Source organism: Danio rerio, chromosome 19, assembly GCF_052040795.2.
Source record: "Danio rerio strain M-AB ecotype USA chromosome 19, GRCz13ab, whole genome shotgun sequence".
Classification (NCBI taxonomy): domain Eukaryota; kingdom Metazoa; phylum Chordata; class Actinopteri; order Cypriniformes; family Danionidae; genus Danio; species Danio rerio.
In genome coordinates this window covers 33,448,316-33,472,774 of record NC_141039.2, presented here as the reverse complement: position 1 = coordinate 33,472,774, position 24,459 = coordinate 33,448,316, and the positions used below count along the sequence as shown (strand labels likewise).

Here is a 24,459-nt window from a genome sequence, read left to right as displayed (position 1 = left end):
GGGCTGTTTTATATCTTGGAGGTGAAACAACATCAATACTCTGTCAGTAACACAGGCTGGCTGGGCACGATGCTTTGCTGATCCGTCTGTCTGAGTGTCTGCTTTGATTTGCTTGAGAAGAGCACTTGAGAATTACACCTGACAACCCCTGCTTCACAAGTCATGAAGATGAGCTGGGGAATTTTAATGAACCCGTGTGCAGTGTCATTTGTCTTTGCATGAAATTACAGCTCACTTGTATTACCAATGCTGCCACTGTACATTGGATTGGCATGATTCCCTTATTTCCACTAAAGCATCATTCAAGCAGGCCAGATGTACCGTTCTCCTGGCAGTTTAAGGGAAAAAAGGCCTGGTTTATCAGAATCAAACTGAGGCTAGCAGTTCCCATACTCCCCTATCGCTCCTGACCCTTTCCTGTGACCCAGTTCGGGCCCCTTTCCTTCTGATCCTGTGATGTAAGTGACGTGTGACTAAAGGGCTGGTGTGTTAGTAGAGGAGATCAGAAATCAGAGCAGGCTTCCTGTTCGCTCCACCCAAGAACACGCTGAGTCAGGACACAAATGCACAGTCTCTGTCATAAAACAGCCACTTACAGTTGTAAAACTGAACTTCGTGGTCATAAAAGGTGCTGCAGATCATCACAGGAAATGTTTACAGTAATTTGGTGTCAAGCTAAATGTTTCTAATGAAAAAGCGCATAGATTTTCCTTGGACTATTAACTATGTATTGAGTTGACTAGTGATAATTTATGAGGATTATGGAATTGTGGAGCATAGATGATTTTGAGTAATGACGCAAATCTGGAGGCACATTTTGGAGTGATTGGAGATATTTAATGCAATGTAAAGTGTTTACACACAACCAGGTTTACCTTTTAGTGACATGTAAAGGACATTTTTGGGACACCTACCCTCGCTTAAAATTGAACCTCCCTTTAACAAGCTGAAGCACATTTTGCAATATTACTTCATTGTCTTGTATTAATAAGTTGACAGTATTTAGCTTTAGAGTGAAATAATAACAAATAAATCAAATATTAGTATTTTTTCTCATTGTGAAAACATCCCATTACATGTCTAGAATGCTTATGCGAAAAACCTCAAATGCACAAATGCCTCAAATGCAACATTGTGTTCTTACTTTGTGACTAGAATTTATTTTTCAAAAATCATTTATTATGTCACAAAAACATTGCATTGACGATGCTTTCCATAGACACTGTTATATTTTGGGGGGAGGGTATAACAAGCTGTCTGTATAACCACAGAGACACACAGCACCACACTGTCTCCCATTCACATACATACACAAACATAGACAGCACCAAACAGACAAACAAACACACACACACACACACACAAACACACACACACACACACACACACACACTCACACACACACACACACACACACACACTTAAGCCCTCACAATATGCGTTTAAACGCATATTGCGAGGGCTCAAACGGAGCAGTGGTCGTAATGTCGAGCGAAAAAAAACAACAAAAAAAAAAAAAGAGAAAAAGACAGCTGTGAAACATAACCAGCTTTGTCTTTTTGTAGGAAACACACTTTAGATCTTTTAAGGCTAAGAGGTTTTTGAGTTATTGCCGCTATAACTGAAAATGAAACCAACTTAACCGCACTCATTTCTGGCGCCTCCTTGGATGTACAGCGCCCTTAGCATTTGCCTATACTGCCTATGCCACAGGCCGGCCCTGAGTTGGCTCCTGAGTGTTGTAAATACCTGCGCTCACCTCCCTCGCGACAGAGCGCATAGGAGATAAATGACGTCAGTACATAATAACCGGTTATGATTATTACTGAACCAATACCAAATTGACCACGTTTGCATCGTGGTGCACCGAGGAAACAATTAATTTTGACATCCCTACTTGTTTCGTCTGAGAAATATTGCTAAGTAATGATGTAGCTATCCATCTCAGATGCACAAAAGCTAGTCTATGTTTTTATGACTTATAGGGTGGATTACTGTAATGCTCTGTTCGCTGGTTGCCCAGTATCCTCTAATAATAAACTTCAACTAGTACAAAATGCAGCTGCCAGAGTTCTTACTAGGTCTAGAAAATATGATATTATCACCCCCAATTTTATCCTCCTCACACTGGCTGCCTGTTAAGTTTCATATTGATTTTAAAATATTACTTCTTACCTATAAAGCTTTAAATAATCTAGCTCCTGTTTATCTAACCAACCTTTTGTCTTGCTACAATCCAACCCGATCTTTAAGAGCTCAAAACTCAGGGCTTCTGGTAGTACCTAGAATAGCAAAGTAGAGTAAAGCCTTCTCATGTATGGCTCCTAAACTCTGGGACAGCCTTCCTGATAATGTCCGAGGCTCAGACACACTCTCACAGTCCGAAACTGGATTAAAGACCTATCTTTTTAGTAAAGCATACACTCAGTACATCACTTAGCGGTATGATACATGAATGCCCCATGCAGGTTTTTGCATCTCATTTATATACACTATGAACAGCAGCAACTCTAACTATTCTCTTTATGCTCAATTTCCACCTGGGTATACTCATCCTGAGGCCCTAAAACTATGCAGCGCCACTAATTCGATCCAAGACCAGCGAAGAGATGATCCCAAGGTTTCCATAATCCTGGACCAGGCCGTATCCTGAGCAGCTGCTGTGGTGGTCATAGAGGAGTGGAGAGCATGAGACTGATTCCTTTGACGCTTTAGGGACAAACGAGTCTTCGCTGAGGTCCAGCATTCTCCAGCACCAAGACAGCAGCTCTGCACAAGACGTTTGGCCAGAGGAGAAATGGTCGTGCCCAACTGACCCTGGTTTCTCTTAAGGTTTTTTAATTCCTCACTTTCGCCAATTGGTGAAGTTTTTTCCTCTCCGCTGGCACCACTGGCTTGCACGGTTCGGGATCTGTAGAGCGGCGCATCGATAGATTTGCTCTTCAAAGTTGGACTCTCAGTAGTGACTATTAAACTACACTGAACTGAGCTAAACTGAACTTAAACACTTAAAACTGAACTACACTGTTTCAGTTTACTATGATCTTCTATGTAAAGCTGCTTTGACACAATTTACATTGTAAAAGAGCTATACAAATAAAAGTGCATTGGATTGAATTGAATTAAGATGCATTAACATTACCATATGTAATAAATGCAATAAAGTTTTTTGGTAGCAATTTAATTTAAGCATCAATTCTCACTCTTAACTAGTAGCTTATTACCTGTCTATTATTAAGATGTTGGCTGTTTATTAATACTTATAAAGTAAATATTCAGCATGAGCGTATTCTTTAAACATAATCCAATACATAATTCCTAAACAATAACGACTTTAATAACTATGATTAAGTAGTAAACTAGCAGCTTATTTAGAGAAAATTCACAGTTAATAGTTTGTTAATAGTGAAAACTGTACCTAAATATGACCAGATATTTGTAATATTGCACAAAAAGTTTCTGTTGCAAAGGACCATGAGGATTCAACCAAAAAAGTACTAATTAAACCAAAATATTAAACATCACAACTGTTTTCATCACAGATAATAATAGAGTAATAGGCTAATCATTTAAACTATACAGTCTAAAATTGTGCGTTTAGTTTGAAGGCAAAAAGATTACAAAATTACAATGTTCTTACCAGTATTGATTGTAACCCAAACCCAGAAATTTCTGGGTTTGGGTTACAAGTTGAGTTGCGTTTATCACAGCAGAAATCAAATCTGCTCTCAGTGTGTAATTTTGTGCACATAATATGTAAATTGTCTCGACACTTTATGCAGTACTAGATCAAAATATCAGAAGACTGAGCATAAACACACCCAAAAGTAAATAATAGAGATGAATCTTTTTTAAGGGTAAAGAGTACTGTGTCTTCCTCATCTACCTGTGATACAATCCACCAAAACACATTTTAAGTGTAAATGTGTAAAGGTGAATGTGTTTTGAAGTAATTAGATCACAAAATACCTTGAACATCAACTGAAATGAATTACTACCACCAGAATAAAAGAGGTCCTTCAAACAAACCTATAATCATCACTTTCATCGGTGAACCGTGTTTTTAGATGACTGAGGTAATGCTCAGGCCTTTCACTGGCTGTCTGTCTGATTCTCAGGGCTTCAGTTGTGATTAGCATGTGTTTGAAGTCAGTTTGTCTGGCATCAGTGCTGAGGTGTGAACGTCTGAGCATAGGGCTGAGTGTGTGTGAACGGCCGGGTGGAGGACGATAGGCCTGAGTGAGAGCGAGATAAGAGCTTCACCACTCCCTGCTTTTCCTGAGAAGCTCAACGTCTCACACCCCTCCTAACACATGTGCCAGGCTATGACGATAAACTTTTACTGAAAGCCATTCATTCACATGTGAACTCATTACAGGATACTTTCACTAATGCTTAGAGGTGGCTTGAGTTGTATTGTACTTAGCCATCAAAGGTGATCCTAGACTACTAGTGGATCTATTAGCAAAATGTTGGTGTGGTCAACACTAATGTGTTTTTGATTTAAATGCAAACATTGTGTTATGGTTATACCCGGTATTCACACTACTCCGGCAAACCTAAAGGCCCTAGTATACTTTAAATGAAGTTCCTTTTTTGTTGTTCCTTTAAGGGTAAGATGAAGTTTGAATTTGTATGACATACAAATCAATCATTTGACACCAATGGTGGTCCATAATCGTCACTGACTAATAGTAGCAAGCAATTTAGGAGCCAAAACAAAATTCCCCAAAAGTTAGATTTGGTGAGCTGTTTTCAAACTGCCAAAACAACTCAAAACGAACATTGTTTTGGCCTGATTTTATTTAATTTTTTATAACTTTTGTTACTTGACATTATTATTGACATTTTTCAGTCTGTTCTTTCATTTTATTTAAAGTACACCAGGGTCTTAAAGAATCATGGTGTAAGGATTGGTAAATGTGAAAACTCCATTTTCAGTTTTTCTGTGAAATCAACATTTCATTTTCTTTTTTTTCCCCAAAGATTAATAAATTTTATTTGGAAACACTGTAGACTGACTAAAACACAATCTTTTGAAAATGGAATGGAAGTACAACTATCCACTGTCTGACTGGCCTGCTGGAACATTGTGAATATTGTGACCCACTGCCAAATGAACTCCAAGTTGAAAACAACACAGACTAAGGGCCTACTCACACTATGCCATCCGTACCGTGCCCAGGCCCGTTTCCCGGATCGTTTGAGAAGTGTGAGTGCGCTGAATCGGGCTCAAGCACGGTTCACTTGGCCGGCCCTGGCCCGGTTGGAAGAGGTGTGCCTGAGCGCGGTACACTTGGGCTTTGGCGCGGTACGCTTGTGTGTGAGCGCAAATCGCGCCAAAGCCCGAAACCGAAAGCGAGACGTGACTTTTAAGGGACTGTTTGATATGGATTTATTAATCATTCTTACTGTTCAGTGAACGCAAACTGCCGTAGTTTATTAAAGACGCAAACTCCTCACAGCATGAAAGCTGCGCATATTCAGCAGACCTCCTCATTCCTGCAGCACGAGAGCTTTGATTGTTTATGAGCGCCAAAAGTGGCGGATCTGTTCGGCGAAATATCTGACTGCGTGTCCCCGCATCCCTAAGGACTGTTTGGCGAAATATTTGACTGCATGTCACTGCATAACAAACCACTGAAAGGATAAAACTAGAGAAATCTCCACTGTGCTGCTGAGTGAGAGCGTATGGCAAGCCGTTTTAACATTTAAACCTTGTTCTGACTATCCATAAATATATTTAGAGATATAATTATATATTTTGACAAGTCATTATTATAATTCGACTTGTCAGAATGACAATTAGAGATATCTGCAATTACAATTGTACTAGTATGAAATCAGATTGGAGATATCTGCAAATATATTATGACTAGTCATATTCCTCCATTGACACAAATATTTGCAGATATCTCTAACTGAGTGTTGACTCGTCAAAAATCCAATTCAAGATATCTACAACTGCAATTCGACTATTAGTAAATTAATTAGAGATATCTTCAAATATATTTGTAAATATCTCTAAATATTACGAATTAAAGACATCTCCAAATGTATGACTAGTAAAAACTCAGTTAGAGATATCTCTAATTACAATTGTGACTAGTCAAAACTCATTTAGAGATATCTGCAAATATTTTTCAATGGAAGTCAATGGAGGAATATGACTAGTCATAATATATTTGCAGATATCTCCAATCTGATTTCGTACTAGTACAATTGCAATTGTAGATATCGCTAATTGTTATACTGACTAGTCGAATTATAATTATGACTAGTCAAAATATAATTAGAGATATCTCTAAATATATTTATGGAGTCAGAACAAAGATTTAAATGCTAAAAAGGCTTGCCATAGAGAGCGCTTCTGAACAGCGCAGCAGCGATGACGTAAGCGTGCCGAGGCCCGATATGGTGTGAGCGCGGGCCGTCGGGGGAGACGGGAGGGGGGACAAGCATGCTTTGGCCCGGTTCGAGGCAACTGTACCTAGTGTGAGTACGGCCTAAAGGCATCTAAATGAGCCAAAATTATGTTACAAGCTGAGGCTATAAACAGGACCGAATCTTTATATAGTTACAAAGTTGGCCAATACAGTTCAGATAAGATTTTTTTCAGTTCAGATCTGCACTGGTGTCTCTTGCATCACAGTCAATTCCAATATAGATTATTTATAAAGAAAAGGCATTGCGTTAGGGAAATGTCTTTTATTGTTGACAAGATTGCATTGTATATTTGTAATATTGCATTGTAACATTTTTGCAAATTTTAACATTTAATAATCTTGTGACATTCATACAACTCCGGGTAACTCCAAACAGTGACCACAAGTCTCTCCCCAATCTTTAAAACCCCATCTGCCAATGGGGTAAGAAAAATAATCTTGTTTTGCTATTTGTGATAAGATTGTTTTGCTTACCCCATTGGAAAATTATTTAGCTTGATTTGAGGAAAAGCTCACTTCATTTTGGCATATTATTTCTTAAAACAAGACAATATGTTTTGCTTGTTTAGAAAATGCTTCTTGATTTAAGAACTTTTAGATATTTGGACTAGAAACAAGACAAAAAATCTAAGTAAGAAAAGCATTTTTTGCAGTGCACAAGTTGTGAACATGAACTGATTCGTTCAATATCACTTGTGCATCAAACTAAGCCCTACAGCAAAATAGATGAGGAATGTGGCAAAACAAGTGATCCAAAGGGAAGAATTTATATGTTAATTCAATGTGGAAACAGGACCCATGCATAACTTCACGACTACATGTCAACTACAAGCCATTAGTACTGTCCATTTAATACCTAACAGACTTTCTCCTGACTAGAACTTCCCCAACAGTCTGCTAATGCTTTAATGAAAGTTAGTTGACACGTAGTTGCAAAGTTACTTGTAGTCAAAATTAAATGCAAACTAAACTTCTGTTCTGTATTTTACAAATGGTTTGCATGACGCTCAGTTTGCCTTATCTAACTGGTGGCATGCTTCCATGATTAGCTATTATCATCCAGTAAGAGTGTTTAAAGGATGTTTTCATGATAAGAATATTTCGTAAGACTTTATTAATGCAGTTTATTCCAAGTTTTGAGCTCAAAATCAAACAACTACTTTTACTTATGCAGATTTAATTGATTGTTGTATTATAGGCCAAGAGTTGCATCATGTTTCTTTACTCCCTTAATCGTGGCCCCATTTATTTTCTTCAGACACAGATTCAAAAAATTCTGCTAGAGCTTAACACTACCAAAGCAAATCATAAACATAAAATAAAATATCAAATACATAAAAATATATTAAATAAAAATATAATATTAAAAACAGAATGAAAATGATGAAAGAATGGCAGTAAAAAAAGCGCCATCATTTAAAATTCAGCATTCGTGTCTGTGAGCATATGAGACGAGGCAAGGGAGAGCGAGGAAGAACAGAGAAGGAAAGAAATGAAGAATACGTGTGTAAGTGAATATCCCTCAGTATGTCTGACAGTTCAAAGCCGGGCTGAACTTAAAACAAAACCTCAGTAGATTTGTGTGTATATTCGGTTTGAAGGTGCTCTTTTACTGTCCTTCAAATGAGCTCTTATAAACTGTGATTCTTGACAAATGCCATCATTAATTTTTCCAGGGACTGGCGATAACCTGACTTTTAAAGTGTATTTTGTAAAATGCTGTTACTAATAAATATATGCATAAAGATAAAACATGCTTTGAAGTGGCAAACCCCTATTGTGGTGTAATTCACTGACATGCAATGCTTTGCAGACCATCCTTGTCATTAGCGTGCATGTGTTTACTTGACAGAGACAAAACGAACATTGTCAGAGAAACGTTATCCAAATAAAACAAACCAATTTTAGAACAACAATGTGCAATCTCTTTATATTGTCTAGTCAAAGTGTGTACAAAATACGGAAGTCATTTAAATTTAGATCTAGCATGGCTCCAGACTGAATCAATTAGAGTAAATAATGAATATAAATAGTTAGGATGGCTAGATTTCTCAGCATGAAGCAGGCTGCAGGATAAACAAAATAATAAATATATACTGTGGTCATAAAGAGATGAACATGGGCAGCAACAATACTCAGGTAGGCTGTGGCACTGACACGATGCTTAATTGGTAGAGATGATTCCTTGGATTTACTAATTTTTTTTTACGTTAAGTGGTTGTAAACAATTTATTTGTGTTGAATTTAAAGAAACAAGTTAAGTTGAACATTATTAAACTTAATTTGTTTGTTTAAATTCAACACAAATAAATTGTTTGCAACAGTTCTGCATGCAACACTTTTTTTAGTGGGCTCAAAGTGTGCAAAGAAAATACCCCGATACTATTACACCACCGCCAGCAGCCTGAACCGTTGATACAAGGCAGGATGGATCCATGCTTTCATGCTGTTGAGCCCAAATTCTGGCCCTACCATCTGAAGAATATTGCAGAAGGTATCGAGACTCATCAGACCAGGCAGCATTTTTCCAATCTTCTATTGTCCCATTATGGTGAGCCTGTGCAAATTGTAGCCTCAGTTTCCTGTTCTTATCTGACAGGAGTGGCACCCAATGTGGTCTTCTGCTACTGTAGCCCATCTGCTTCAAGGTTTGACGTGTTGTGCATTCAGAGATGCTCTTCTGCATACCTCAGTTGTAACAAGTAGTTGTTATTTGTGTTACTGTTGCCTTTCTATCAGCCTAAATCAGTCTTGACTATTCCCATCTGACCTTTGGCATCAACAAGGTATTTGCACCCACAGAACTGCCGCCACAAGTCACTCAAATGCCCTTTCTTTCCCATACTGAAGCTTGGTTTGAACTGCTGCAGATCGTCTTGACCATGTCTACATGCCTAAATGTATTAAGTTACTGCCATGTGATTGGCTGATTAGAAATTTGCATTGACAAGTAGTTGGACTGGTGTACCTAATAAAGTGGCCCGTGCATGTATATTATTCATCTAATTATATTTCTATTCAAAAAAGGTTAATAATTAGATCACTGATGTCCATGTAAACATGGAGTGATGTCAGATGGTGTAACTTGATAGATATGGAGATGTGATTGGATTGTGTTCTTCAAATATTAAATGACAATTAAGACATTATTTATGTCACAAAAGTCTATTGCAAGTGCTCAGAAAATAGCAATGTTTAGGAAAAGTTAAATAAATTGCAAAACCTATTTTATAGGGACATTATATTATACATTATAATTATTATATACTATAACCACAATTAATTTGGAAATCCTCTCCCATAGTGGATAAATCTGAAAGCAGCACCCTAGCAGCTTGTGTGACTAGACAATCCGTATATTTTGTGTATTGATGACATCATCAGCCTACATCTTGATCCCAGTAATACAAGCTACATCACATAACAGCGACAACATCAATGACAGACTACATGCTTTTGTTCGTGCTACTGAAGCTACCAAGCTTAAAGACCAGGACACACCAATCCAACGGTTGCCCATTGGGCTGAGAAGGACCATCGATAAGCATCTGTCAGGCTATTTTGCTTTGTGTTTCACATATCATCTCTCATTGGGTCCACACCAAAGGAAATTTGCCCAATTCAGCAAGTAAAATTAGTGTCGGTGGTTGGTGAAAGAGAACAGTCTGATTGGCTGTTTAAGTACGAGTCAAGCTGCGAGAACAGAAACTCCAGTGATGAGACTAACCAAATGATGCAAGTCAAGAGGGAAAACAAAGATACCAGCGGTCGCTTGTCGTTTTTCTAAAATATTTGCAAACGATTATTATATAATCAGAGATATTTGCTATTGCCTAGTGAGCAAGAAGTTCTGTGAAAATGATACAAAAATGCTGGTTTGTTTACGATTTTTATGTGTGTGGAGCAGTATTTTTGGTTTCCCTTTGTGGAACGCGATACCTGCAGGTATGGAAGCACACCTCGTCTTATGCAGGCGAAGGACATACTATCTCACTTCAGTTGGCTGTTGTCTGTTTAGTGTGTTCACATGCAGATTTTTGGTCCAGACACAACCAATGCCAGACAACAACGCCTTTTTTGTCACAGCTAGTGTTGTCATGATCCTGAAATTTTGGTACCAATTTCTTGTGAACAACGATGAAGAGCAGTGAACTGATGACTTTCACAGCGAATCACAGTCATTTCTGTTGAGCATGTGAACACACTGGGAAATCAGCTGTGTTTAAGAACGCACTCAAATGAAAGCATGAAATGGACGCTTAAAAAAATTCAGTTCTGATTGATACCGTAATTCCAGTATCGTAGCATCATTCTCGAACAATGGGATATATGGTAACTGTTCACAGTTTATTAGTGTCTATTATTTAATTCATCTTGTACTATATTAGTTAAATGTTTAGTTTATGTCTACTGTGTGTCATATTTTTGTTTTTAAATTGCACATTGGAGTATGGAAGAAACGCAATTTCAGTCTGCTGTGTAATGTACTGTTGCATGGTTTGATTGACAATAAAGTTGACTTGACTTGACTTGACTTGACCATTAGACATCGCTAGTTCTTTGACATCAGCTTATAGGCTTATTAAAATGCATTTGACATGTTTGTGTAGCTTTATATACTGTACCTGTACAGTGTGAAATATTTATGTGTGTGTCTTCTGAATTACAGTGCCACATACTGATCTGGAATGTATACTATACCATTTTTAGTTGGTTTCACTGGTTTTGTGTATACTGTACACAGATAATTTTGAAGCAAGGCACAAAAACAATAAATTGGATAGGGAAAACTAAGCTTCATATGAATGTGGATTCATGTGAATGTGAACCTGTTTATAAAGGATAGCTGTGGTCCTTGGACAGGTTCCTCTAGCTGGGTGGGTTCAGAGGATGACAGGGCAGCTGCTTTGGCCTCAGGAACTTGCCTCTTGTGTTTTGTCTAGAGAGCTTTTGTTAACACAGAGGGTGTGGATGTCCAGGGCTTCCTGTCACAGTCTTGAGAGGCTGAACAGGGGCAGCCCAGATAAGGCTGCAAGTCAAACAGAAAGGCGAAGAAAATAGGTGGAACATTTTTGTTCTGGGTAGTTCATCAATCAAACCTTTGCGAATACAATCTGACTGCAAAACAGGTATGTGAACTGATGTAACAATGCTGTTTTTCAGTGTAGGGTTATTCTAAAACAATAAAAGACCAGCAGAGCACCAGCACAGATTGCGATTGTTGTACTGTTGTAAAAAACACCATAATTTACATTTTAAGTCAATGAAATGTGCCATTAAGTGAAGTTTATTTATAAACAAATTTCGAGAGGATCACGTGCTTATGATTGTTCACAGCTGTTCCAACTTTAGCTAACGACTGATTATCCTATCAGACAATCCTTAACTCACTATAAATAACCAAACTTTTCTCATCTCAATATCTTCGTCTTGAAAAAACCCCCCCACCCGACCCTACTTTCCCTCCTTTCAAACGGGTGTCACGGTGGCCAGCGATTAGCGTTGTTGCCTCACAGCAAGAATGCCCCTGGTTTAATTCCTTTCCAAACCAGACGGCATTTCTGTGCGGAGTTTGCTCGTTCTCCCTGTGGTCGCGTGGGGCTTCCTCGGGTCCTCCGGTTTCCTCCCACAGTTCAAAAACAAGCACCCTAAACAATTAATCCAAATACTTTAGCTAAATTCTGAGTACACCTTTCAGCATCCATATCTGACACTTAGCTACAACAAGCAAGAGGGGGAGTCATCGAGATCTACCTGAGCTCAAACTCCCCTCTCGCCATGCAACGGGAGGGAGCCCAGGGCTCGAGGATCTTATAAGCTCAGGGCTCTCTCCCGGGACAGCACACCAAACTAGCTTTATTATCAATCATCAGCTAAGTGTGAACTCTTGAAATATGTACAATTTTCAATAAATATTTTCTTTAAGCAACAGCAATATTGATTACTATTAAAATGACTCCCAGTTTTGCAAAGTCAATGAAGTCTGGAAGCTGCCAGATTAATATGACTTTTTAATTGTATATTTAATTTAATAAATGCATCCTACACCGTTTTTTAACGATCATGATTTGTTCCATGATGTGAACAACTGGGATCAGATCACTCTCAATTTTAATATAAGGTGTAAACAAGGCCTGATGGAACATGCAAAACACTTGGAATTAATAAAGAGATGAATGTGTGCAAATGACGACAGAGGAAAAGGTATGAGGATGGAATATAAGTGAGCAGGAAAGGGCAGAGATAATAGTTTGCACACAGGAAAAAGAGCAAAGGATGATGGAGCGAACAAACAAAGCTAATATGACTGTGACATTAATATCAGGGAAATTTTACCCATATGGTGGCGTGACGTAGAGGGAGAACTTGCAGATCTCAAAATAGCTCATTTGTGAGCGGGCTTTGTTTGGGTATTCGAACAGTGTGCCAAAGTCTAACACACTTTGCATAAGCTGTTCACCATTCAACTCGTGGTTGCTTGCTTGCTATTTTTAGATTTCAAACACCCTGTGAATAAATTAACACATCGGATCAGGGGAACAGAAAAGATATCCCTCATTTATTATGTGTGATCGCATGAAAAGAGAGATTTCTTAATAAATAGCCTCAGTACTAAAAGCAGCCTCTGGATTTCTTTGTGTAGCTCCATCAATGTTTTATCAACCTTCCCAGAGGGCACATGGTTTATGTAATCGGGTTTATACTGTACTGAACGTAATGTTAACCACATTCTTGTCACCGTGCCTGAATCTTCAGTCGCAAATATTACAGTGGGCGATGAGTGTCCTCGGGGCTTAAAAGCATTACTGGTGTATCTGTGCCAACAGATCAGGGACAAAATGATCTTTGTTGTCATATGACAGCACAGGTGGACCTAGCTGAAACATATTCAGGCTTTCATCTGGATAAGAAGCCAAGGACTGTGACTACATGGAGGACAGTGGTGGAAGCTTTATGTAACCTGTGAGGAATTGCTGCTCAAATGTGTCTGGCCTTGATTCTGTTATTGTTTCTGCCTGTGTCAGAGGAGCTCTGCCAGAAGGTGGAGGTTTTCCAGAGCAGCTGTTGGGGATAAAAAGTTGTTGAGGCACCACCAAAATACATAATCTGCTGAAACACTTGGTTAACTTTGTTTAGACTGAAAGTTAAGGTATTAGCATTTATCTGAAATTTCTCCAAAACCCACTTTGGCCACATGGCATGCATCACATTTTTTGTTACTGCATGCTGATTAACTGCAAAAAGGCTAATACATAAACAACGAGTGTTTATCCTGGGAATAATATTTCTAAAGAAGCTGTTGACATGGAATTGAACCAGATTTTGGTTATACCCCAAACAATACAAACATAACAATGAAATAACAACGAAATGACACTAAGAGAATGCACTGAACTACTAAAATATATTTAATACTTTATATGAAACTGGACAATGAAGTCAAATGCATTGCTCAGTTGTGATTTTTTTCACAGACTTCAACAGAGAGTAAATACCTTGATGGTTCTGTGGATCTCGTTAATCAAATCTGATCTTTATTTTGTATTTTATAATAGATTCAAGTCAGGTGATTGGCTAGGCCATTCCACAGCTCGATTTTAGTTCTCTGAAAACATTTGAGAATTTGTTTTTTGACTGTGTTTTGGATTGTCTTGCTGAAATGTGCAAACTGGTTTCATCTTTATCATCTTAATAATGTAGATGTTGGACTGAAGCAGCGAATTTTAATTTACAAAGATGAAGGGCAGAGGTTTTCTGACTAAGTAAAGGGAGATTTCAGCTGCTGTCTGGGCTTTCACTGCCTCCCTTCATGAGTTTAGTACTTTTTCCCATGTCATTAATTTTATTAGACATAACTTAATATGTAAACTAATTAGTAGTGTTGTGTTTGCATATTTGGATTTTATTGGTTATTACCAACATCCGGTCAACAGCACCTTTAGAAATGTTTTGTTGAGACAAACAGTGAGGTGTTCAATATTTATTTCCCCTACTGTATTTGCTTATTAGCACACTTTATCAGTAAAAATTATAAAAAAAATTAAAATTAAAAAAAAAGTTCACATCAGCCACAGGCCACAGTTTGACAAATCACCAGCAGATAAAACAGTGGTGACCATGACACTGTCACAGAAGATAGTTCAACACAGCCTACTGTGTTAGGGCTACAGAACCTACTTTTACCAACTGGATCATTTGTTTTAACAAGAATGATATGCCTTGATCAACAGAATATGTTTATAAAATAACTCTACAAAGTCAGTATGTGTTGTTAGGGCCTGTGTAATTGATGACTGAGTTTCAATGCTAACTGCTAACCATTCCATTGCCAAAAATGTACGAGCACAAAATCATGCACAGAGGACTGTTGATAATCTAAAGAAAATGACCATCATGTTGATGGTTGGGTGCAAACACACTGATCACCAGCAGAGCCCCAGGAAGCTCAATTGATGCTATTGCAGACAAGATGGATGCAACAGGTGATGTTTTCTTAAAGGGTCACGAAACACCAAAACACATTTTTTGAGCTGTTGACAGTCGTAAATGTGTCCCACACTGCTAAAAACACTATTAAGACAACCTATTTTTCACTAAAAAGTGTAAATTGGTTGTTTTTGCGTTATTTCAAGCAAATTCGTACTTCCTGTTTGAAACGAATTTTTGAAGCTGCGTCACGGTCATGACATAATAGCGTGTATTCCAGCGTGACGCGCGACAACAATAATTTACGTGTCTAAGGAGGATTATCGTTTACCTGAGAGCTGTTCTCATCTGCAAACGCTGAGATCTGGATTCGTTTGTAGTATTCTCTTCATAAAGACGCGGCTCTAGTTGCTGGTGATTGTCCTGTCTCTACAGATTTGGTAAGTGAGCGACCAGTGCTCTTTGTTTATTCAGTTTGTTCGTATCTAACAAACTATTGCACAGAGTGTAAACACGTTAGCACCACAACCAAACTTTAACCTCGTGTAGGGTTTTTACCGCATTTAGTGACCGGAATAACACGCGCGGCTTTCTGACACTACCTGCCGTGTGCATCTAAGTTTCTGGGAAATGCTGAGTTTTTTTTTCTCTCATTCGCCGTGCGGTATAAAACATTGCATGAAAAATACACGCTTAGAGCAGATCCTCGGATCAAATATCTCGTGTGTCGCGAGGGGCATGAATGAATTCCCTGAATGAAAGAGCCAAACTGCATTTAAAGTCCACCATTTAATAATTTGTCAAATAATTCGACTACAGATGTCCATGTAGGTTAAACACCATCACTTTCTGCTGTATGTGTATGTGTGTGTGTGTGTATTTTGACTCTGAAACTCGCGCGTGCCCAAATAGACACTCCCACACTAGACACTCCCACACCATCCCACTTTTCTTCCTCCGACACTCCCCCCTAAACAGAGCTGGACACGCCCACTTTTCTGACTTTTTCCAAAGTAGAGGTGTGAAAACACCCTGCTGAAACGAGGGGGTTTCATGGCCCTTTAAGACACTTTAGACCCCATTATCCAAACAGCAAAGTCCCTAACAACTCTCAGGTATCTGACTATTGCTGAGGACCAAATACTCCCATTCAAGACCACTGTGTTCCCTATCTTACCAGACTGTCAGAATCAATAAGAAGTGGCTCTATGAGGAGTATGGTAAATTTCAGCAAATGCATTGACCTATCCTGACTTGAAACCAATTGAACATTTGTGATTCGACTGGAAAAATTGGGTTTACATTACATCATCATGTACCACCCCACAATGAAAAGGAACTTAAGGAGCTGCTGCTGACATTTTGAAGCCAGATATCCAATGAGACCCAATGAGCTGTTTAGGTTTAAATATGTACTTCAAAATACTAAATGGCTGGAGATAATGTAATGCCTCATCGGTGTATATATTTAAAAGAATGACAATTTATTTACTTGGATTTTTTTTTATTCTTCACAAAAAAGGTTGTTTTTCCCCATTAAGTGGATTAGGTGATGTACTTCATAATGAGTCTAAAAATAGCTGCCTGGAAAAAATGTCCAAGGGGTCACACGACTGACTTTTTCTCACCTCATTTGACTGTGGTTTGAGTGCTCTAACCATAAAACACTCTGAATACCATATATACCTGTAATTAATACTCAAACCACCTAATTTTAGATCACCCAGGACAGATCTTAGTACATGTGTAAATAGAGCCCAAGAGTGTTTTAACAGTGTAAACGAGAATTTGTAACCTCACGATGTCTTGCTTCCTCATGTCATCAGCAGCGATAATGAGTGGGTGCTCTGAAACTCTCACCTGCAGAGAGGATAATCTAATTAGTTTCCTCAAGTAAACTTCCCCCATGCAACTGTCCCGCTCAATCTCCCCTATACGCTTGTCCCTTGTTCCTGACAGCTGCCATTCACTCAAAACCTCCTCGTCTCAGATCAAGCTGGAAAGCAGAGCTGCACTGATGGCTTTCAGAGCTTTGTTTACAGCTGCCTAACTCGCACAGGTTCCAGCTTTATCTTCACATTGTGCGATTAGACAGAGGCCTGCAGACGCACCGTGCCAACAGTTGCATAACCCCAAGGCATTTTATGTGCAAGTGCAGTGGTAAAGCATGACTTTCTGTGGCTCGGTGAGCACGTCTGATGTGCATGGGAACTGAAATGTTAAATAATTTCCAGCCGTGATTGTTGTCAGGCAGATCTGAAAGATCGGGCCTTGTGGAAAAGGTGTGACACGCGAACAAGGATTGTAGATGAACAAGGAGAGCATGGACATTAAAAGGCTCTTTGGCAAAGTGGAAAGCGAGGAGGTGCTTATTTAAATGTCTTAATGTTTTATAGAGAGGATGACAGAGCATATGGCAGAGGCTCAATGAACATGGGGAGATTGAAAAGCATAAATAAAGGTTATGCAAGTTTTAAGAGGTATACATGAGAGAAACTAAACCTAAAAAACTAATCGCTTTTCTTACAGGTGAAATCATTTTTAATGCATTTATCAGCCAATCAGTTTACAAATTTTATCCTGCAGTTCTTAAACGTTCTTGAAAATGACATGTTTTTTTTTTTTGTCTCAAGAAGTGACCAATCTGAAGTGTAACTGAGTAAAAAATACCAACAAAAAATACGTAAGTACAGTAATTAATACAATTAATCACATTTAAAACCCCTGTAAATTAATTTTACCTTTTACAGTGGATGCATTACCTTTTAAAAAACATGATATAAAAAACATCACTTCCTGTGCACACCTCTTTCTAGCTCACTTGCTTAACATCCTCTAAAAGTCTTGTTGATATGAGGTTAATTGGCCCGAGGGTGGAGGAACAATAGCAGGACAAAGGTTCGCTTCCCCCTGCTCAAAGCACACCGCAGGGGGAGGATGTTGCCAGGAGGGCTTTGTGTGGTGCCAAAGTCAACGGTCAATAGTTTAATTTGTGACGGATGACCAGCGGAGTGGCTGCTCTGTGTGAGCCTGTTGCTCCTGCATTAGCAAAGAGGCTAGGCACCTTTTCAAATAGTGATTTTACAGTTGTAAATGAGTCTGCAGGGCAAAGGACAATCAAAAAACAAAAGGAGAGCATGACCGATCAACTGAGTTTCTTTGAAATAATTTGTAAGCCATACAAAACACAAGTTAGGCTAAATCTGTTAAGCATTAACTATGACTTCTGAAAGACTCAGCTTGTCTGAAAGATCAGTAAACTACTGACACTCCTCCAACCAGATGAAATCGCTGGACTGGATTCACACCACAAACACTTGAGGTTGTGTAACCAAACATCTGTGGTTCCAATATAAGCAAAAAAGCCAATGGGGAAAAAAACGGATGGATGAAAAAAGGGAGGGAGCTTTAGATCTGTCAGTTCCTTTCACCTTTTAGGGTGAAGAAGGGTATAATTTCATGCTTTTACCCAGCAGACTTTGAGGTGCAAGCTTAGTGCCAAAGAGACAGATGACAGGTAGGCTCAGCTTCAGTGTGTTTGCTGATGTCTGATGTACATTGGGTCCATGGGCTTTTTCATGCCAGTCTATTATTGTGGTATAGTCCATTTAGGAGAAAAACAAACAATCACTGCTCACTTCACATGTCAGTCAAACAATGGCTGTATACAAAATTGCATACTTAGACTCAATTAGTGTGCTACAGTATATAGAAGTATATCTGAAAGTACATCACCAAGTATAAAAGGACATAGTGTGGGTTTTAAGGCACAACAGACAATAGCAAATTAAACAAAACAAAACAATACAGTCAAACAAGAACAAAACCAGGGACCAAAAACAACAACAAACTAAGCAAAAAATTATACCCCTTTAAAGGGAACTTATGATGAAAATCATCTTTTGTAAGCTGCTTGGACAGAACTGTGTGTACGTATAGTGTGTCCACAGTCATATAAGAGTGATATAAAGACAATACGTCTCTTTATTTAAAATAGGACCCCTCCCATTTTGAGGCCCATCGCAATGTGACTTAGGAGTGCAGTTTCCCCGACCACCAAATTGATTGACAGCCGCGTATTAACATGTCTTTGTAGTAACGCATATATTCATATCAACAATACAGGACATGCGCAAAGCAACTGGGATAAAAAGATCTGTTCAGCTCTCTGTGATTATCAATCATCATCAAACGTGATCAAGAATGAGTTTTAAAAGTTTAAAACCTTTTAAACATTGCATTTTTGTAATGATTTACAGGGATTTTGCCATCCTTACTTGATCACCATAGGTGCATGACACTACAATTGTAAAAGCAGACGCTTCAATCCTAGTTTGTGGATGTTAAATCAGGTTTATTTTTTACATTAACATAAGGGATGTCCATACAGCAATGGATATTAACGCGTATCCTGTCACATTTGTGTGCAAAACAGCTTGTGCTATGTGTGTGTGTGCATGAACTTTGTAACAACATTGTGTGTGTGTGTGTGTGTGAGACTCATCGTTGCAGAAAGGCATGAATTAACTCCACAACAAATACATAAAATAGTCATTGGGAAAGTTTTTACTGTAGTATTTCTCACAAGCATTACATGAGATCTGCTTCCTTCATGTCCTTCAAGATTGAAGAACACAGACAGGCACATGGGAACGATGGGAGGGGAGAACTAGCATTAAACGCACAGGCCACAAAAACAACTACAATGTGTTCAGAGCAGTAAATCCAATATTCTGAAAGGTATATTGGTATAAAGGTATATACAGACACATTCTGCAGACACAAAAGACTTCTCTTAAATCTTGAAGAAGGGGTAAAATAGGTGGCCATTAAGACAGACAAAACAAAACAGAGACAGATTTGTCAGACAAATGAATTTACAGTCAAACAAATACAAAATAGATTCAGACCAAAACATGGCCTGTCTGTCTGTTATATTTTCATTTGTTATTTAACCTTTTTATTTATTTTTGTTATGTTTTATGTTTTGATTTAGCTTTGATTTAGTCTTGTTTCAGTCTGTCTCTATTTTTTTTTATTTTTCATCCGCCTCCATGTTTTGTTTTGTCTGTTTATTTTTCTGTCTTCTGTTTTATAATAGGTTATTATGTTCAGATTTGTTTTTTTTGTTAATTTGATGACAGTGCTGTGCGGTTTCGTTGGTTTAATCCTTTATTTATGGGTGTAAATCCTTTTTAAAACAAGGTGTGTGACCTTTACATAAGGGTAGATTAAATCAGAAAGACAATTTACAGTGTAAACTTTATATTACACAAGGCGTGCACAAACACTCTGAACCATCCTGAACTTGTTGATGTATATGTATACTTACTGTCAAACTCTCAAAAACATTTTAACACACTCCTCAACTACCTCCAGAGTGTCTCTGATACAAGTGGAGCACAAACACCACCAACTGTACTTACTGTCTCCAACCCAAAAACACTTTTAACACACTCCTCAACCCCCTCCAGTGTCTTCAATGCAGCTCAGATGGGACAGACTGTTGGCAGACATGATCTTATCACAACGGAGACGAAGACAGTCTCTGCTTCTATCTAAAACTTTATTACTATATCCGTAAAACTTTCTGAAAACAACACCCAATTGCTACTATTAAATCTAAATCACATGGGCTCAACTGCTGTACAAAAACAGAAAAGATTCAATATCAAATATGGTTGCATACCATTATTTTTTGTGCTCCAAATGATTTTCTGATGTTTAGCCTAGTTTGTACTTCAATAATGGGACCAGCATCTGTATAATTGTTAGGCCTCAGGCAGAGAAGTGGGATCAGGAGAAGGCATCCCATTTATGACAGTACAACAAGGGATAAGGCCTGAATTTTAAGTAGGACTGCGTGAAATTTTCATAAATATTACTGTGCTGGCCTCTGTGTTCTTTATTGACATGCAGCTGATGTTCAAATGAAATGCACACTCTTCTGGGCTTGGTGTTGGCGCTGCACTTGGATTTGGGTTAGTGAGCGTATCGGTCACACCACCAAAACATTTAGATAATTTTAGCGCGACTTGCAACAGTGTATAGAATAGCAAATAGCTACAATGAGCATTTTGTGTTTATAAAGTTATTAAAAAGACTTTAGATTTTGACATTGTAGAATTTATCAGTAGAAAAATATTCTAAAAGTAGCAGTGGTGGTGCCACTGTAGTTTGTAAATGGTAGTATCGTCGTTACCGGTCTATCTACAATAGATAATGTTGCATGTGGAAAAGTCACTAAAATGTTCACACGTTTGTGCAACATTAGACCATTTTATTTTAATAGTCTGTGGAGCCCTTTAATTAGCAGTTTCTGATGTGTTCTGATGTTTCAACAAACACCTTAATTGGTTCATTTCTGTCCTGACAATATAATTTAGTAGGTAAAACAACCGCAACAAATTCTCAAAAAGACAGACTCACAAAGTAAAACTTTAAAATACTTTAGATTCTTACCTTAAAAGACTAAAAAAAAAAAAAAAAAAAAAAAAAAAAAAATGAAGAAAAACCCAAAATAGCAACAGGAAACATTGAAACTAATTTTAAAATTTGACCTTTTCATATAGTCTATTTTTGTCGGAAAATTACTCTTTTTGTAACAAATTTCATTTGGTATAATTTGTATCTTTATTTTAATGTATTTTTTGTTGGTCAGATATCTACAAAATAAAAAAATAAAAAACTAATGCATTTTAGGTGAAGTGACAATAAAATATACCTATTATAGACCTATTATAACATGTAATATATAACATGTATAGTATTTCTGACAGATCAGAATTATTATTAATTTGTTTATTTGTTTTTTTTTCTGTTTTGTTTGTTCTGTCTTTATGTTTAGATTTCTTTTTTTTTTCTTTTTAGTGTTTGTTTTTGTCTGTCTATAAGTAATCTAATAGCTATGATTATGTTTTTAAAATCAAATCTTTGCTTGACTATTACAGGAAACAGGAAACATTTGGTCTGAATCCAGGCCAGTCTGAATTGACTGAAATAATATTTTATTTAAATAAATTTGTATTAAAATATCTACTTTTTGTGTAATTTCTTGTTTACTTATGCTACATTTTGCTTTATATTCACGTTCACGTAATAGAATGAATTAAATCCAAACTCTAGCTACTCAAATTGTTTGAGGAAACCGATTGCAGGAAACCATTTAAGTTGACAAACTTTATTCATTTGAGTTCAGTCAACTTAAACCATTTGCCGCAATTGGTTTAAGTAGCTTTACAGTTGTTTGGACTCGATTCGTTTAAGTTAACTCACACAGATCTGATAATTGAACCTAACATGTTTAAGTTACTAATACTCTAAATGTTTGATGATATCAACTCAAATAGTATAAGTGTATATGATTCAATATATATATATATATATATATATATATATATATATATATATATATATATATATATATATATATATATATATATATATAAGTTTACAGCACACTAAAAACATATATGATCAATTTTAAATAATTTTATAAGTTAAGCAAGCTATTTTAAGTAAGTTTAACATAATATAAGTTCAATGGACCGGTAAGATTAATTTGATTCAACTTACAAAATTAAGGCAACCAGGATTTTTTGACAGTGTTCTCAAACCATTTATTTTCAAAACTCAAATAGTTTGCTACAATTGGTTTCCTTAAATGGTTTGAGTTAACTTAACTTATCGGGTTTTACAGTGTGCCATTTAAAATGCATATGAAGAACAGTTAATAAAAAAAAGAATCAAAATCATCCAAATTGTTGCTTTACTTAATGCATTTTAAATGATAAGGTTTGTGCTTATCAAAAATTGGCAAAGCTATACTAAATATTAATTTTTAAATTCAAGATATGTGTAAAATTTTTATAAACACTTGCAATTAAAAAGCATTTTTTTTCTCAGTAGCTGTAATGTATTACAATTACATGTATTATGTATACTTAAATTAGCCTATATAACACCATTTCACGTAACTAGATATTGCCCAACACTGCTTAGTTTTTGGTCCACATATAGGGAGTACACAGAACGTGACTATTCAAGAGTTCAAACAGTCTGACAAAATCAAAAGTTAACTATTGTGCTACAATTGACTCTAGGTCTCAGTTAAACATTTCCAGAGCTATAGTGTGTGTGAGTGAATGAGAGTGTGTGTTTGCTTGTGTCTGTGTGTTTAGGTGGGGAGACGTTTGATGTCTACACTGACTAGCCATATCAATGCAGTGAATACCAAATGACTTTATTAAAGCAAATCTGCCTCCAGAGTGCTGACCAAAGGTCTGCTGCTCTCTAAATATAGGCAACAAGTCACTTAGACACACAAACATGCAAGTATGTGCAATGCAGAGACATAATGAAGACTTGTGACCTTCATTGAGACGTGAATGCATTACTAGAATTTAAATAAAATTGCCCCTGAATTAAATTCTATCATTATTTACATACTTTCAGTTTATTTTCTCTGTTGAACACAAAAGAATATATTTATAAGAATGTTGGGAACTTGTAGCTACTGTATTAGCTATGTTTCCATTCAAAGATGGAAATTAGATTTACAGTTAAAGTCAGAATTATTAGCCCCCTTTTGATGTTTATTTTCTTTTTTAAATATTTCCCAAATGATGTTTAACAGAGCAATGAAATGTTCACGGTATGTCTAATAATATTTTTTTTTCTGGAGAAAGTCTTATTTGTTTTATTATTAGTATTATTTTGGGACAAAATTATTAGCCCCTTTAAGCTAATTTTTCCCCCGATAATCTACAGAACAAACCACTGTTATACAATACCTTGCTTAATTACCCTAACCTGCCTAGTTAACCTAATTAACCTAGTTAAGCATTTAAATGTCACTTTAAGCTGTATAGAAGTGTCTTGAAAAATATCAAGTAAAATATTATTTACTGTCATCATGACAAAGAGAAAATAAATCTATTATTAGAAATACGTTTTAAAATTATTATGATTAGAAATGTGCTTAAACAATCTTGCCTCAATTAAACATAAATTGGGGAAAAAAATAAACAGGGGTGCTAATAATTCATAGGGGCTAATAATTCTGACTTCAACTGTATATGCAAAACTGCAATATCACATAAAATGTGTGTTTCCAGCCAAAAGAATCAAAGAGAACAAATAATCATTTCATGATAAAATGGTGCCACATATCAAAAGAAAAATGGAATTTACTGTGGCAGGAAAAGGCAAACATAGACTCATTCTGAAATTGTAGCCCTATATCCGTTTCTGGGGATCACAAATTATGTAGCCAGAAGTACGTATGGCTGCATTCAGTTTTTTTAATGAATACTACAGGGTGGTATGACGCCGTTCCTATATGCGCTTACAGATACCCACTCACCTCCGTATGGACGGCTTTCCCGCTGTTACCAGTTTGTCCAACAGCTCGCCATGTACATAGGTGGACCTGAGATACAGAGTGAGAAAGTGGGTAAGACAAAAACAGAATCCAAAACATAAAGTGAAGAAGTAAATAACAGAATGAGAATGTGGTAAAATCTGAAAACGTTGGTAGAATGAAGCGAGGGCTTTTCTTTTTCTGCTTTGCTTTTTAAAACTGTCG

At 37.1% G+C, this 24,459-nt stretch overlaps 1 long non-coding RNA gene across 4 annotated transcripts in view; it reads right to left on the bottom strand.

The window, feature by feature from the left end:
* Positions 1-24,459, bottom strand: part of LOC141379126 (uncharacterized) — a 113,766-nt gene that overhangs the window by 24,421 nt on the left and 64,886 nt on the right. Inside the window, exons 4-5 of one of the 4 annotated variants that reach the window (XR_015516923.2) lie at positions 24,238-24,303; positions 11,255-11,475 (exon numbers count right to left, since the gene is read on the bottom strand). The exons of the other annotated variants lie outside the window; for them this stretch is intronic. This is a non-coding gene — a long non-coding RNA (uncharacterized LOC141379126). Of the gene's footprint in view, positions 1-11,254; positions 11,476-24,237; positions 24,304-24,459 lie in introns of those variants that run through there. 4 annotated transcript variants of the gene reach the window in all.